Source organism: Dendropsophus ebraccatus, chromosome 12 (assembly GCF_027789765.1).
Source record: "Dendropsophus ebraccatus isolate aDenEbr1 chromosome 12, aDenEbr1.pat, whole genome shotgun sequence".
In the NCBI taxonomy this organism is placed as follows: Eukaryota; Metazoa; Chordata; class Amphibia; order Anura; family Hylidae; genus Dendropsophus; species Dendropsophus ebraccatus.
Window position 1 is genome coordinate 89,230,318 of NC_091465.1, and position 12,285 is coordinate 89,242,602.

A 12,285-nucleotide genomic window follows, 5' to 3' on the forward strand; every position below is an offset into this window, starting at 1 on the left:
CTTACCTCCAGGTAGAGCTCCTGGCAGGCGGCCAGCGTCTCCTCCAGGGGGGTCTGGTGGTCGGGGATGTGCAGGTAGAATAGGGGGACGCAGGGGGTCTTCAGCCGCTGCAGTGACTCCTCCAGCTGCTCCCGCACGCTCGCTGCTGACAGACTCTTCCTCCCCACCAGCGGGTTGGCTTTAGTCGCTATCTTCACTATAAGAAAATTACAAATCAGAAAAACAAGGGGGCGTCCGGAGAACACAAGCCAGTAACTGTGTACTCCTCTCCCCTGATCCCCCGCCACCATCTGTGTCACTTCTCATGTACGTCAGTCAGCACCAGTGTCCACATTAGGACATAGTCAGAAGTCAGAGTGAAGAATCATTTTTACACAAGTCTGACACCTCATCGTCAGAGTCAGGTATAGGTATCAGAGTCAGTCAGGGGTCAGAGTCAGGTATCAGAGTCAGTCAGAGTCAGGTATCAGAGTCAGTCAGGGGTCAGAGTCAGTCAGGGGTCAGAGTCAGTCAGGGGTCAGAGTCAGTCAGGGGTCAGAGTCAGTCAGGGGTCAGAGTCAGTCAGAGTCAGGTATCAGAGTCAGTCAGGGGTCAGAGTCAGTCAGGGGTCAGAGTCAGTCAGGGGTCAGAGTCAGTCAGGGGTCAGAGTCAGTAAGGGGTCAGAGTCAGTCAGGGGTAAGAGTCAGTCAGGTATCAGAGTCAGTCAGGGGTCAGAGTCAGGTATCAGAGTCAGTCAGGGGTCAGAGTCAGGTATGAGAGTCAGTCAGAGTCAGATATCAGAGTCAGTCAGGGGTCAGAGTCAGGTATCAGAGTCAGTCAGGGGTCAGAGTCAGGTATCAGTCAGTCAGGTGTCAGAGTCAGTAAGGGGTCAGAGTCAGTCAGGGGTCAGAGTCAGGTATCAGAGTCAGTCAGGTATAAGAGTCAGTCAGGGGTCAGAGTCAGGTATCAGAGTCATTCAGGGGTCAGAGTCAGGTATCAGAGTCAGTCAGGTATAAGAGTCAGTCAGGGGTCAGAGTCAGTCAGGTATCAGAGCCAGTCAGGGGTCAGAGTCAGGTATCAGTCAGTCAGGTGTCAGAGTCAGTAAGTGGTCAGAGTCAGTCAGGGGGTCTGAGTCAGGTATCAGAGTCAGGTATCAGAGTCAGTCAGGGGTCAGAGTCAGGTATCAGAGTCAGTCAGGGGTCAGAGTCAGGTATCAGAGTCAGTCAGGTATCAGAGTCAGTCAGGGGTCAGAGTCAGTCAGGGGTCAGAGTCAGATATCAAAGTCAGTCAGGGGTCAGAGTCAGGTATCAGAGTCAGTCAGAGTCAGTAAGGGGTCAGAGTCAGTCAGGGGTAAGAGTCAGTCAGGTATCAGAGTCAGTCAGGGGTCAGAGTCAGGTATCAGAGTCAGTCAGAGTCAGATATCAGAGTCAGTCAGGGGTCAGAGTCAGGTATCAGAGTCAGTCAGGGGTCAGAGTCAGGTATCAGAGTCAGTCAGGGGTCAGAGTCAGGTATCAGTCAGTCAGGTGTCAGAGTCAGTAAGGGGTCAGAGTCAGTCAGGGGTCAGAGTCAGGTATCAGAGTCAGTCAGGTATAAGAGTCAGTCAGGGGTCAGAGTCAGGTATCAGAGTCAGTCAGGGGTCAGAGTCAGGTATCAGAGTCAGTCAGGTATAAGAGTCAGTCAGGGGTCAGAGTCACGTATCAGAGTCAGTCAGGTATAAGAGTCAGTCAGGGGTCAGGGGTCAGAGTCAGGTGTCAGAGTCAGTCAGGGGTAAGAGTCAGTCAGGTATCAGAGCCAGTCAGGGGTCAGAGTCAGGTATCAGTCAGTCAGGTGTCAGAGTCAGTAAGTGGTCAGAGTCAGTCAGGGGTCTGAGTCAGGTATCAGAGTCAGGTATCAGAGTCAGTCAGGGGTCAGAGTCAGGTATCAGAGTCAGTCAGGGGTCAGAGTCAGTAAGGGGTCAGAGTCAGTCAGGGGTCAGAGTCAGGTATCAGAGTCAGTCAGGTATAAGAGTCAGTCAGGGGTCAGGGGTCAGAGTCAGGTATCAGAGTCAGTCAGGGGTCAGAGTCAGGTATCAGAGTCAGTCAGGGGTCAGAGTCAGTCAGGGGTAAGAGTCAGTCAGGTATCAGAGCCAGTCAGGGGTCAGAGTCAGGTATCAGTCAGTCAGGTGTCAGAGTCAGTAAGTGGTCAGAGTCAGTCAGGGGTCTGAGTCAGGTATCAGAGTCAGGTATCAGAGTCAGTCAGGGGTCAGAGTCAGGTATCAGAGTCAGTCAGGGGTCAGAGTCAGGTATCAGAGTCAGTCAGGGGTCAGAGTCAGTCAGGTATCAGAGTCAGTCAGGTATGAGAGTCAGGTATCAGAGTCAGTCAGGTATCAGAGTCAGTCAGGTGTCAGAGTCAGTCAGGTATCAGAGTCAGTCAGGGGTCAGAGTCAGGTATCAGAGTCAGTCAGGGGTCAGAGTCAGTAAGGGATCAGAGTCAGTCAGGGGTCAGAGTCAGGTATCAGAGTCAGTCAGGGGTCAGAGTCAGTAAGGGGTCAGAGTCAGTCAGGTATCAAAGTCAGGTATCAGAGTCAGTCAGGGGTCAGAGTCAGGTATCAGAGTCAGTCAGGTATCAGAGTCAGTCAGGGGTCAGAGTCAGGTATCAGAGTCAGTCAGGGGTCAGAGTCAGGTATCAGAGTCAGTCAGGGGTCAGAGTCAGTCAGGTGTCAGAGTCAGTAAGGGGTCAGAGTCAGTCAGGGGTCTGAGTCAGGTATCAGAGTCAGGTATCAGAGTCAGTCAGGGGTCAGAGTCAGTCAGAGTCAGGTATCAGAGTCAATCAGGGGTCAGAGTCAGTAAGGGGTCAGAGTCAGTCAGGTATCACCTCCAGCACTGAGCCCCAGGCCGCCCAGGATCTCCTCACTTCTCACCTCCAGCACTGAGCCCCAGGCCCCCCAGGATCTCCTCACTTCTGGTAAGTGGTCAGAGTCAGTCAGGGGTCAGAGTCAGGTATCAGAGTCAGTCAGGGGTCAGAGTCAGGTATCAGAGTCAGTCAGGGGTCAGAGTCAGTCAGGTATCAGAGTCAGTCAGGGGTCACAGTCAGGTATCAGAGTCAGTCAGGTATCAGAGTCAGTCAGGTATCAGAGTCAGTCAGGTATCAGAGTCAGTCAGGTATCAGAGTCAGTCAGGTGTCAGAGTCAGTCAGGTGTCAGAGTCAGTCAGGGGTCTGAGTCAGGTATCAGAGTCAGTCAGGTATCAGAGTCAGTCAGGTATCAGAGTCAGTCAGGGGTCAGAGTCAGTCAGGGGTCAGAGTCAGTCAGGGGTCAGAGTCAGTCAGGGGTCAGAGTCAGTAAGGGGTCAGAGTCAGTCAGGGGTCAGAGTCAGGTATCAGAGTCAGTCAGGGGTCAGAGTCAGTCAGAGTCAGGTATCAGAGTCAATCAGGGGTCAGAGTCAGTAAGGGGTCAGAGTCAGTCAGGTATCACCTCCAGCCCTGAGCCCCAGGCCCCCCAGGATCCCCTCACTTCTCACCTCCAGCACTGAGCCCCAGGCCCCCCAGGATCTCCTCACTTCTCATCTCCAGCACTGAGCCCCAGGCCCCCCAGGATCTCCTCACTTCTCACCTCCAGCACTGAGCCCCAGGATCCCCAGGATCTCCTCACTTCTCACCTCCAGCCCTGAGCCCCAGGCCCCCCAGGATCTCCTCACTTCTCACCTCCAGCACTGAGCCCCAGGATCCCCAGGATCTCCTCACTTCTCACCTCCAGCCCTGAGCCCCAGGCCCCCCAGGATCTCCTCACTTCTCATCTCCAGCACTGAGCCCCAGGCCCCCCAGGATCCCCTCACTTCTCACCTCCAGCACTGAGCCCCAGGCCCCCCAGGATCTCCTCACTTCTCACCTCCAGCACTGAGCCCCAGGCCCCCCAGGATCTCCTCACTTCTCACCTCCAGCCCTGATCCCCAGGCCCCCCAGGATCTCCTCACTTCTCACCTCCAGCCCTGAGCCCCAGGCCCCACAGGATCTCCTCACTTCTCACCTCCAGCCCTGAGCCCCAGGCCCCCCAGGATCTCCTCCCTTCTCACCTCCAGCCCTGAGCCCCAGGCCCCCCAGGATCTCCTCACTTCTCACCTCCAGCCCTGAGCCCCAGGCCCCCCAGGATCCCCTCACTTCTAACCTCCAGCCCTGAGCCCCAGGCCCCCCAGGAACCCCTCACTTCTCACCTCCAGCACTGAGCCCCAGGCCTCCCAGGATCTCCTCACTTCTCACCTCCAGCACTGAGCCCCAGGCCGCCCAGGATCTCCTCACTTCTCACCTCCAGCCCTGAGCCCCAGGCCCCCCAGGATCTCCTCACTTCTCACCTCCAGCACTGAGCCCCAGGCCCCCCAGGATCTCCTCACTTCTCACCTCCAGCCCTGATCCCCAGGCCCCCCAGGATCTCCTCACTTCTCACCTCCAGCACTGAGCCCCAGGCCCCCCAGGATCTCCTCACTTCTCACCTCCAGCACTAAGCCCCAGGCCCCCCAGGATCTCCTCCCTTCTCACCTCCAGCCCTGAGCCCCAGGCCCCCCAGGATCTCCTCACTTCTCACCTCCAGCACTGAGCCCCAGGCCCCCCAGGATCTCCTCACTTCTCACCTCCAGCACTGAGCCCCAGGCCCCCCAGGATCCCCTCACTTCTCACCTCCAGCACTGAGACCCAGGCCCCCCAGGATCTCCTCCCTTCTCACCTCCAGCCCTGAGCCCCAGGATCCCCTCACTTCTCACCTCCAGCACTGAGACCCAGGCCCCCCAGGATCTCCTCCCTTCTCACCTCCAGCCCTGAGCCCCAGGATCCCCTCACTTCTCACCTCCAGCACTGAGCCCCAGGATCCCCAGGATCTCCTCACTTCTCACCTCCAGCACTGAGCCCCAGGATCCCAAGGATCTCCTCACTTCTCACCTCCAGCACTGAGCCCCAGGCCCCCCAGGATCCCCTCACTTCTCACCTCCAGCACTGAGCCCCAGGATCCCCAGGATCTCCTCACTTCTCACCTCCAGCACTGAGCCCCAGGATCCCCAGGATCTCCTCACTTCTCACCTCCAGCACTGAGCCCCAGGCCCCCCAGAATCTCCTCACTTCTCACCTCCAGCACTGAGCCCCAGGCCCCCCAGGATCTCCTCACTTCTCACCTCCAGCACTGAGCCCCAGGCCCCCCAGGATCTCCTCACTTCTCACCTCCAGCACTAAGCCCCAGGCCCCCCAGGATCTCCTCCCTTCTCACCTCCAGCCCTGAGCCCCAGGCCCCCCAGGATCTCCTCACTTCTCACCTCCAGCCCTGAGCCCCAGGCCCCCCAGAATCTCCTCACTTCTCACCTCCAGCACTGAGCCCCAGGCCCCCCAGGATCCCCTCACTTCTCACCTCCAGCACTGAGACCCAGGCCCCCCAGGATCTCCTCCCTTCTCACCTCCAGCCCTGAGCCCCAGGATCCCCTCACTTCTCACCTCCAGCACTGAGCCCCAGGATCCCCTCACTTCTCACCTCCTGCACTGAGCCCCAGGCCCCCCAGGATCTCATCACTTCTCACCTCCAGCCCTGAGCCCCAGGCCCCCCAGGATCTCCTCACTTCTCACCTCCAGCACTGAGCCCCAGGCCCCCCAGGATCCCCTCACTTCTCACCTCCAGCACTGAGCCCCAGGATCCCCAGGATCTCCTCAATTCTCACCTCCAGCACTGAGCCCCAGGATCCCAAGGATCTCCTCACTTCTCACCTCCAGCACTGAGCCCCAGGCCCCCCAGGATCCCCTCACTTCTCACCTCCAGCACTGAGCCCCAGGATCCCCAGGATCTCCTCACTTCTCACCTCCAGCACTGAGCCCCAGGATCCCCAGGATCTCCTCACTTCTCACCTCCAGCACTGAGCCCCAGGCCCCCCAGGATCCCCTCACTTCTCACCTCCAGCACTGAGCCCCAGGCCCCCCAGGATCTCCTCACTTCTCACCTCCAGCACTGAGCCCCAGGCCCCCCAGGATCTCCTCACTTCTCACCTCCAGCACTGAGCCCCAGGCCCCCCAGGATCTCCTCACTTCTCACCTCCAGCCCTGAGCCCCAGGCCCCCCAGGATCTCCTCACTTCTCACCTCCAGCCCTGAGCCCCAGGCCCCCCAGAATCTCCTCACTTCTCACCTCCAGCACTGAGCCCCAGGCCCCCCAGGATCTCCTCACTTCTCACCTCCAGCACTGAGCCCCAGGCCCCCCAGGATCTCCTCACTTCTCACCTCCAGCACTAAGCCCCAGGCCCCCCAGGATCTCCTCCCTTCTCACCTCCAGCCCTGAGCCCCAGGCCCCCCAGGATCTCCTCACTTCTCACCTCCAGCCCTGAGCCCCAGGCCCCCCAGGATCTCCTCACTTCTCACCTCCAGCCCTGAGCCCCAGGCCCCCCAGGATCTCCTCACTTCTCACCTCCAGCACTGAGCCCCAGGCCCCCCAGGATCCCCTCACTTCTCACCTCCAGCACTGAGACCCAGGCCCCCCAGGATCTCCTCACTTCTCACCTCCAGCACTGAGCCCCAGGCCCCCCAGGATCTCCTCACTTCTCACCTCCAGCACTGAGCCCCAGGATCCCCTCACTTCTCACCTCCAGCACTGAGCCCCAGGCCCCCCAGGATCTCCTCACTTCTCACCTCCAGCCCTGAGCCCCAGGCCCCCCAGGATCCCCTCACTTCTCACCTCCAGCACTGAGCCCCAGGCCCCCCAGGATCCCCTCACTTCTCACCTCCAGCACTGAGCCCCAGGATCCCCTCACTTCTCACCTCCTGCACTGAGCCCCAGGCCCCCCAGGATCTCATCACTTCTCACCTCCAGCACTGAGCCCCAGGCCCCCCAGGATCTCATCACTTCTCACCTCCAGCCCTGATCCCCAGGCCCCCCAGGATCTCCTCACTTCTCACCTCCAGCACTGAGCCCCAGGCCCCCCAGGATCCACTCACTTCTCACCTCCAGCACTGAGCCCCAGGCCCCCCAGGATCTCCTCACTTCTCACCTCCAGCCCTGATCCCAGGCCCCCCAGGATCTCCTCACTTCTCACCTCCAGCACTGAGCCCCAGGCCCCCCAGGATCTCCTCACTTCTCACCTCCAGCACTGAGCCCCAGGCCCCCCAGGATCTCCTCCCTTCTCACCTCCAGCACTGAGCCCCAGGCCCCCCAGGATCTCCTCACTTCTCACCTCCAGCACTGAGCCCCAGGCCCCCCAGGATCTCCTCACTTCTCACCTCCAGCACTGAGCCCCAGGCCCCCCAGGATCCCCTCACTTCTCACCTCCAGCACTGAGACCCAGGCCCCCCAGGATCTCCTCCCTTCTCACCTCCAGCCCTGAGCCCCAGGATCCCCTCACTTCTCACCTCCAGCACTGAGACCCAGGCCCCCCAGGATCTCCTCCCTTCTCACCTCCAGCCCTGAGCCCCAGGATCCCCACACTTCTCACCTCCAGCACTGAGCCCCAGGATCCCCAGGATCTCCTCACTTCTCACCTCCAGCACTGAGCCCCAGGATCCCAAGGATCTCCTCACTTCTCACCTCCAGCACTGAGCCCCAGGCCCCCCAGGATCCCCTCACTTCTCACCTCCAGCACTGAGCCCCAGGATCCCCAGGATCTCCTCACTTCTCACCTCCAGCACTGAGCCCCAGGATCCCCAGGATCTCCTCACTTCTCACCTCCAGCACTGAGCCCCAGGCCCCCCAGGATCTCCTCACTTCTCACCTCCAGCACTGAGCCCCAGGCCCCCCAGGATCTCCTCACTTCTCACCTCCAGCACTGAGCCCCAGGCCCCCCAGGATCTCCTCACTTCTCACCTCCAGCACTAAGCCCCAGGCCCCCAGGATCTCCTCCCTTCTCACCTCCAGCCCTGAGCCCCAGGCCCCCCAGGATCTCCTCACTTCTCACCTCCAGCCCTGAGCCCCAGGCCCCCCAGGATCTCCTCACTTCTCACCTCCAGCACTGAGCCCCAGGCCCCCCAGGATCCCCTCACTTCTCACCTCCAGCACTGAGACCCAGGCCCCCCAGGATCTCCTCCCTTCTCACCTCCAGCCCTGAGCCCCAGGATCCCCTCACTTCTCACCTCCAGCACTGAGCCCCAGGATCCCCTCACTTCTCACCTCCTGCACTGAGCCCCAGGCCCCCCAGGATCTCATCACTTCTCACCTCCAGCCCTGAGCCCCAGGCCCCCCAGGATCTCCTCACTTCTCACCTCCAGCACTGAGCCCCAGGCCCCCCAGGATCCCCTCACTTCTCACCTCCAGCACTGAGCCCCAGGATCCCCAGGATCTCCTCAATTCTCACCTCCAGCACTGAGCCCCAGGATCCCAAGGATCTCCTCACTTCTCACCTCCAGCACTGAGCCCCAGGCCCCCCAGGATCCCCTCACTTCTCACCTCCAGCCCTGAGCCCCAGGATCCCCAGGATCTCCTCACTTCTCACCTCCAGCACTGAGCCCCAGGATCCCCAGGATCTCCTCACTTCTCACCTCCAGCACTGAGCCCCAGGCCCCCCAGGATCCCTCACTTCTCACCTCCAGCACTGAGCCCCAGGCCCCCCAGGATCTCCTCACTTCTCACCTCCAGCACTGAGCCCCAGGCCCCCCAGGATCTCCTCACTTCTCACCTCCAGCACTGAGCCCCAGGCCCCCCAGGATCTCCTCACTTCTCACCTCCAGCCCTGAGCCCCAGGCCCCCCAGGATCTCCTCACTTCTCACCTCCAGCCCTGAGCCCCAGGCCCCACAGGATCTCCTCACTTCTCACCTCCAGCCCTGAGCCCCAGGCCCCCCAGAATCTCCTCACTTCTCACCTCCAGCACTGAGCCCCAGGCCCCCCAGGATCTCCTCACTTCTCACCTCCAGCACTGAGCCCCAGGCCCCCCAGGATCTCCTCACTTCTCACCTCCAGCACTGAGCCCCAGGCCCCCCAGGATCTCCTCCCTTCTCACCTCCAGCCCTGAGCCCCAGGCCCCCCAGGATCTCCTCACTTCTCACCTCCAGCCCTGAGCCCCAGGCCCCCCAGGATCTCCTCACTTCTCACCTCCAGCCCTGAGCCCCAGGCCCCCCAGGATCTCCTCACTTCTCACCTCCAGCACTGAGCCCCAGGCCCCCCAGGATCCCCTCACTTCTCACCTCCAGCACTGAGACCCAGGCCCCCCAGGATCTCCTCACTTCTCACCTCCAGCACTGAGCCCCAGGCCCCCCAGGATCCCCTCACTTCTCACCTCCAGCACTGAGCCCCAGGATCCCCTCACTTCTCACCTCCAGCACTGAGCCCCAGGCCCCCCAGGATCTCCTCACTTCTCACCTCCAGCCCTGAGCCCCAGGCCCCCCAGGATCCCCTCACTTCTCACCTCCAGCACTGAGCCCCAGGCCGCCCAGGATCCCCTCACTTCTCACCTCCAGCACTGAGCCCCAGGATCCCCTCACTTCTCACCTCCTGCACTGAGCCCCAGGCCCCCCAGGATCTCATCACTTCTCACCTCCAGCACTGAGCCCCAGGCCCCCCAGGATCTCATCACTTCTCACCTCCAGCCCTGATCCCCAGGCCCCCCAGGATCTCCTCACTTCTCACCTCCAGCACTGAGCCCCAGGCCCCCCAGGATCCACTCACTTCTCACCTCCAGCACTGAGCCCCAGGCCCCCCAGGATCTCCTCACTTCTCACCTCCAGCCCTGATCCCCAGGCCCCCCAGGATCTCCTCACTTCTCACCTCCAGCCCTGAGCCCCAGGCCCCCCAGGATCTCCTCACTTCTCACCTCCAGCCCTGAGCCCCAGGCCCCCCAGGATCTCCTCACTTCTCACCTCCAGCCCTGAGCCCCAGGCCCCACAGGATCTCCTCACTTCTCACCTCCAGCCCTGAGCCCCAGGCCCCACAGGATCCCCTCACTTCTCACCTCCAGCCCTGAGCCCCAGGCCCCACAGGATCCCCTCACATCTCACCTCCAGCCCTGAGCCCCAGGCCCCACAGGATCTCCTCACGTCTCACCTCCAGCCCTGAGCCCCAGGCCCCCCAGGACCCCCTCACTTCTCACCTCCAGCCCTGAGCCCCAGGCCCCCCAGGATCTCCTCACTTCTCACCTCCAGCCCTGAGCCCCAGGCCCCCCAGGATCTCCTCACGTCTCACCTCCAGCCCTGAGCCCCAGGCCCCCCAGGATCCCCTCACTTCTCACCTCCAGCACTGAGCCCCAGGCCCCACAGGATCCCCTCACATCTCACCTCCAGCCCTGAGCCCCAGGCCCCACAGGATCTCCTCACGTCTCACCTCCAGCCCTGAGCCCCAGGCCCCCCAGGATCCCCTCACTTCTCACCTCCAGCCCTGAGCCCCAGGCCCCCCAGGATCTCCTCACTTCTCACCTCCAGCCCTGAGCCCCAGGCCCCCCAGGATCTCCTCACTTCTCACCTCCAGCCCTGAGCCCCAGGCCCCCCAGGATCTCCTCACTTCTCACCTCCAGCACTGAGCCCCAGGCCCCCCAGGATCCCCTCACTTCTCACCTCCAGCCCTGAGACCCAGGCCCCCCAGGATCTCCTCACTTCTCACCTCCAGCACTGAGCCCCAGGCCCCCCAGGATCTCCTCACTTCTCACCTCCAGCACTGAGCCCCAGGATCCCCTCACTTCTCACCTCCAGCACTGAGCCCCAGGCCCCCCAGGATCTCCTCACTTCTCACCTCCAGCCCTGAGCCCCAGGCCCCCCAGGATCGCCTCACTTCTCACCTCCAGCACTGAGCCCCAGGCCGCCCAGGATCCCCTCACTTCTCACCTCCAGCACTGAGCCCCAGGATCCCCTCACTTCTCACCTCCTGCACTGAGCCCCAGGCCCCCCAGGATCTCATCACTTCTCACCTCCAGCACTGAGCCCCAGGCCCCCCAGGATCTCATCACTTCTCACCTCCAGCCCTGATCCCCAGGCCCCCCAGGATCTCCTCACTTCTCACCTCCAGCACTGAGCCCCAGGCCCCCCAGGATCCACTCACTTCTCACCTCCAGCCCTGAGCCCCAGGCCCCCCAGGATCTCCTCACTTCTCACCTCCAGCCCTGATCCCCAGGCCCCCCAGGATCTCCTCACTTCTCACCTCCAGCCCTGAGCCCCAGGCCCCCCAGGATCTCCTCACTTCTCACCTCCAGCCCTGAGCCCCAGGCCCCCCAGGATCTCCTCACTTCTCACCTCCAGCCCTGAGCCCCAGGCCCCACAGGATCTCCTCACTTCTCACCTCCAGCCCTGAGCCCCAGGCCCCACAGGATCCCCTCACATCTCACCTCCAGCCCTGAGCCCCAGGCCCCACAGGATCTCCTCACGTCTCACCTCCAGCCCTGAGCCCCAGGCCCCCCAGGATCCCCTCACTTCTCACCTCCAGCCCTGAGCCCCAGGCCCCCCAGGATCTCCTCGCTTCTCCCCTCGCTGTAGTAATGTGCCGTGTCCAATTCATCGTGTCCTCTCCCCAGGAATTCCTGCAGCACCTGCTGGCTAGAGACGGGGTCCATACGGCACCCAAACTCCATGGCCCCCAGTACAGTGCGGGGGAGACCCAGAGGAAACATGGTGAGAGAGAGAGCGGACGGAGTAGAGGACAGCGACAGTGCGAAGCCTCCAACCTGTTATATATTAACTTATTATAGCAGCCAGCCAGGTGTGTGTATAAGGTGTGTATGTGATAGCAAGTGATAGGAGCCGGAGTCACACCCCCGATCACTGATCCCCTCCTGCACCCTTATATTGAGCACTAAGCAACTGCAGTCACACTATCAGCACTAGGAATTGCAGTGCCCTTATATACCATGTATTACGGTAATAGCCAGGACTAGTTAGTTCCAGGCTTCAGGATGTGCCAGGAAGACCATAGGGTGACACCTACATGTAATATTAAAGGGGTTCTCCAGCGCTACAGAAACATGGCCACTTTCCCCCTACTGTCTCCAGATTGGGTGGGGTTTTGAAACTCAGTTCCATTGAAGTAAATGGAGCTTAATTGCAAACCGCACCTGAACTGGAGACAACAGTAGGGGAAAAGTGGCCATGTTTTTGTAGCGCTGGATAACCCCTTTAACTAAAAATGTCAACTTTTAACCCCTTCAGATCCACCACACTTTAACTCATCCTCTTTTAACCCCTTCACATCCACCACAGTTTAATTAATACACTGTTAACCCCTTCAGATCTGGTACCATATTATTTTTTTCTAACTAAATGTAAAACAAATTAAAAATTTTAACTTACACCTATAAGAAAATAAAAGTTTTTCACTTCATTCGTGCACTTTTTAACCCCTTTAGGACAGGGAATATTTTTTTTTTGTATGTTTTTTTTTATCGCCTTTTTAATCTCCTAACT

The 12,285-nt window shown here is 60.3% G+C and overlaps 1 pseudogene; it reads right to left on the minus strand.

Moving 5' to 3' along the window:
- Positions 1–11,753, minus strand: part of LOC138769925 (aflatoxin B1 aldehyde reductase member 4-like) — a 32,075-nt pseudogene extending 20,322 nt beyond the window's left edge.
- Positions 11,754–12,285: the final 532 nt, after the last annotated feature.